The sequence below is a fragment of the Callorhinus ursinus genome, unplaced genomic scaffold, assembly GCF_003265705.2.
Source record: "Callorhinus ursinus isolate GAN/ISIS: 27379988/994484 unplaced genomic scaffold, GSC_fseal_2.0 scaffold6, whole genome shotgun sequence".
Classification (NCBI taxonomy): Eukaryota; Metazoa; Chordata; class Mammalia; order Carnivora; family Otariidae; genus Callorhinus; species Callorhinus ursinus.
This window is the reverse complement of record NW_027397068.1, coordinates 30,817,262-30,821,962: the sequence shown is the minus strand read 5'-3', so window position 1 is coordinate 30,821,962 and position 4,701 is coordinate 30,817,262. Positions and strand designations below refer to the sequence as shown.

The window sequence follows — 4,701 nt, the reverse complement described above, 5'->3', positions numbered from 1 at the left end:
CCCAGGATCCTGGGATCATGACCTGAGCCGAAGGCAGACGCTTAATGACTGAGCCACCCAGGTGCCCTGCCCTTGACAATCTTAGGAAGGCTGTGGATTAGAGTTTGGACAAGAGAGTTTTCATAGCAAATTCTATTTTATTTTTTTATTTTTTATTTTTTTTAAATACTCTTAAGGCATTTATTTATTAAAACGTTCTCTGCCAAGATTTCACATTAGCTTAAAACTCAAATCAGTCTTTACATTTCTCTACTGAGGTTTCCACCTCAGTGTATCACATAAAAACACCTTCTCCAGCACTCAGTGTTACCAGCGTCCACACGGTGAGCCCCATGGTCAGCCTCTTTGTTCCGTAGGTGACCCAGCTAGATGTTAATACCGCTCTGCTACAGGGTAAAAGCTCCTAACTCAAACTCATTGGAAAAGGGGTGAAACTTCTGCAAAGTGCACGTTAAGAAGAGGTACTGTTTGCTCATGAAAAGAAACCAGTGAGTCCTCTAAGAATAATAAAAGGGGGTATTTTACAGTTAAGCACATGATTTGGAGTGAAGAATTCGGATGTTGCTCTACTGGTCCAGGCCGTTAATACTCTTCTTGTTCCTCTTGTGGGCCCCCTTCATCAGGTATCACAAAGCCTTCATCTGTAGCATACAGAATGTCCACGATCCTCTGCAATACTGGATTGTTTTCCCCCTCATTCTCCTGGCAAATCAATTCAATGTTCCTTAGCTTTCCAAAGTAGAAATCTCTTTCTTTCTCCAAGTCTTCGACGGTAAGTTTCAATACGTTGACCTGCTGCATCAGTTCAGCTGCTTCGTCATCCCCGTTGCCCACACCAGGATTCTTTCGCACCACACCCGGGCCAGCCTGAGGGGTTGCAGTAGTTCTGTGTGTTGCAATGGGCCTCTGTGGAGCTGCACTGCTAGAGCTGAGAGGTTTCTTCGGTTTGTTCAGAGCTGGAGCAACAAGGGAGGGAGCCACTGCGGTTTCTTGACCTTGTCTGGCAGCTACGGGGTCATAGTCTTTTCCATCATAGTTTGCATCAAAAAACTTCTTGAACCACTGAACAAATTCAAAATTGTCCTGAAACTTTCCTTTTACTAATTTGTCCACAGGAATTATTTTGTCAACACCCATTACACCCATTCTCTTAAAACCTGCTTGTAGTATTTTGAAGTTCTGGATGTATTCATGTTCTAGCTTAGCCTGGAATTTCACTTTCTTCAAGGCAATGGAGCCAGGGAACAACATGTCCATAAACTGACAGTAGGCAGCCCCTGAGCACAACTGTTCAATCTTCGTCAGATTCAGCTGCAGAGACTCATTGATCCAGGCCAGCATGTCATATCGACTTAGGTTATCACTGGTGACTGATGTTGAATATACGTTCACTGCCATCTTTGGCTCTCGGCGGGACCGCGTCCACGGCCTGCGCCCGGCTTCGGTTCCGTCTTCATCTCGTTCAAACCTCCCGACCACAAATTCTATTTTAAAAGACCTCTTACCTCTGCCCCCCTTTTGTCCTTTGGTCTCAGGCAGAGTTTAGGTACTTCCTGGGGTGTTTACATTACAAAGGCATGGTAAGATTTACATCTTCAAGGGACAGAGAAAGAATGTAAGTTTTCTCCTAGGAGTTCCAGTGCCTTTTGGATGGCTTCAGCAGTTCCCACAAAATGTAGTAACACCACCCTGTAATTAGGGGGTGCCCTGTAAAAACAATTCTCAGGGTCAAGTGGGACCTCTTCAGGTTAGAAATGAAGAAGGGGTCATTTGGGTCACTGTGGTCATGGAAATGATGAACCCATTGGACCGTGACAATTTTGTGCAGCAGGAGATGGGCTTCCTCCATGAACCTTAGCAGTGATCACTGTGATGGAAGGATGGGTACAGCGCCAGCTAGTGTATATCCAGGTGAGGAGAGGGAGGGCTCGGGTATGAGTATCAGTGGCTCTAAGGGCCTTTGTCTTCCCAATTCCTGCTTCCTCCTCAGGAGAGCCCTCGATAACCCTGCCAGCTCTTCCCGTGGTGGCAGGGACACCTCGTGAGGCGTGCTGGTAGTGGAAAGCCGTTTAGCGGAAAGCCAAGAGGACTCAGGATCTGTGGTATCTCAGAAGGAATGAGCATATAGCCCGGATGGATCTCTGAGAAAGTTACGGATTTTAGGGTCTTTAGATGCTGGCCAGTTAATGCATTTTGGCCACTGTGAGGAATTTAGAGCCTGTTCCAAACAAACAAGAAAATCCACAATAGCCAATTAGCTCTCTTCTCTCCTTCCTACTGCATAAAATTTTTAAGAAAGGTTTGAATTTAATTAGGTTTTTTATCTCAGTTTCTACTTGTTTTTCTCCTGTTACCTTGATCTTATGTGCTGTTACCAGAAAATGTGGGATGACATTACTGTCAGCCCTCTTCGTAGGTGGCTACTTTCTTTTCCAGGGTGTCCCAAGAGACTTCTCCAGGATGCGAGTCTGCCTTCAGTAGTGTGATACGCACAGGGTGGTTGGGAAAAGTCCCCAGGCCTCTGGAGCATAAACCAGAGTCTTGGCATGTCGGTGTACATGACATTGAATAATAACTAGGAAGCATCCATGGGCTTTTGCATTTATCAAGGAGCTAGTGTGCCTCCTCAAGGTTCTTAGGAGGTGCTGGCACCAGATGTTTAGGACATTTATATTTGTTCATTAATTTTTTAGCAACACCACACCAAGCAATTGAACCCACAATATCTCATTGGGTCAGGGGACAAAGAGCAACAGTAGGGAATGAAGTGGTGACACAGAGACGGTAGGCCTCTGATGTATTTTCCCTCTTGCGGTGACATTGGCTTCCATTTGCAAGGCTATTTCACTTTTCTGGGTTAGGACATGTACTCTGGGCACAACCCACCGACTCGGTGGTAACAGGCAGAGGTCTCCCATCCTCCTCACCTACAGGAATCTTTTCCCTGTGCCTTTAACCCAGCGCCCTCCTTGGGCAATGACAACAGCCTTGCGATCTAATCCACCCTCCTTAACTCTCCTTAGTGTGAAGGACCCTTATGCACATTAATAGTCCATTAAAGTCTTTATAACTAGTGGTCTCATCATCTTGTTGGCCTTAATCACACTGCTCTGGGGAGATTGTGGGATTATTATGGCAGGCCTGACCTTTTGCATTGGATACTGTAGGCAACATGTGAAAGTGTATAGCAGCACGACAGATCCCCAGCTAGCGTGCTTCTTTCTCAGAAGGTGTTACCCACCTGACTTTGGTGGTTAGTAAACACGTTGCAGGCAAAGGCATTTCCCGCGGTTAATTGCAAGGGCAATCATTCAATCCTACCAACTATGCCAGTTGTGTGTTGGTCTCAGCCTGTCAATCACCAGTGTTGTGGCTAGAGTGGTCCTTGTGGTTCTGATCATTGCAAGATGCCCTTCAGCAATAACTATCAGGAAACTTTGAAAAAAAAAAAAGTTTTATACTAAGAGGACCTGGAAACTACATGGCACACTGGGAGCCACACAGCAAGGTCATGGGTAGAAAGAGAAAGAGCACAGTGAGTGCAGGGACCTGGGGTTCTGCTTTTATTGGGGGTGAAGTTGGGAGTCTAAGGTTTCACCTCACTCTTTATTGGTGAGTTTAAAATGTAAAAGCAGGAATTTAAAGCCTGGGAAAAAACAAGTGGCCCAAATGGTCAGTAATCAAGATCAACCAAGATCTCTAAAACAAAGAAACCTCAATGGAGGGAGGCGGCCTGGCTCTATATGTAGTCGTGTGGCTGGCAATGTGTCTGTTGGAAATAGCCATCTTTGAAGTGAATGCCTCTTTGAAGAGGATGCAATCAAATCTTAAATCAGGCATTTGCATTATAAAAAACAAACAACAAAAAAAGAACAAAAAACAACTATCAGGGCTTACACTACACCCACATTATTTTCCAGTTACACTTTCATAAAGACAGATTCATTCTTTTAACAGATATTTATTGAGCATTTACTATGTTCGGGGAATATACCCATAATATGGGAAGGAGGTAAAAAGGGGGAAAAATCCCAACCACTCATGGATCTTACTTGGGGTGGGGGCAAACAGACTGTAAATAACAATTAAGTGAAAACATAGTATTTCACCACATGAAGAGAAGTGAAAAATAAATAGAGCAGGGGAGGTAGGGGGAGTTATCATTTCCAAGAATGGGCAGGAAAGACCTTATTGAGAAGGTGATGTTAGAGGAAAGATCAAAAGAAAGGAAAGGAACAATCTGTGAGAATCTGGTGCAAGTGGTATATAGCATTCTTGTGGCTGGTGCAGCAAGAGCCCAGGGGGAGAAGCAGGTGGAGTGCCAGTGATAAAGGGAGGAGGAGGGCAGGGAGGACCAAACAGGACCTTACACACCTTTGTAAGGACTCCAGCTTTTATACTCAGTGAGGTGTGAAGCCTCGGGAGGGTTCTGAGCAAAGGAGTGACAAGATCTCCTTGGATTTCCACAGAAGCGTGCTGGCTGTTGAGATGAGTACAGACCAAAGGGGAGCAGAGGCTGAAAGAAGGTGGCCAGTTAGGAGGCTCCTACAAGAATCCAGGAGAGAGCTGATGACTGTTTCCACTTAAGTGGTAGTCCTTTAGACGAACGGGAGTGATCCAGGAGAGAGGGTGGGAATGATGACTCAGGGGAGAGGGGAGAGTTGCTGATTCACTATCCTCGAGCAGGGGAAGGGATGGGAT

The 4,701-nt window shown here is 45.4% G+C and overlaps 1 pseudogene; it reads right to left on the bottom strand.

Moving 5' to 3' along the window:
• Nucleotides 1-213: 213 nt before the first annotated feature.
• Nucleotides 214-1,484, bottom strand: LOC112817228 (microtubule-associated protein RP/EB family member 1 pseudogene; annotated as a pseudogene).
• Nucleotides 1,485-4,701: the final 3,217 nt, after the last annotated feature.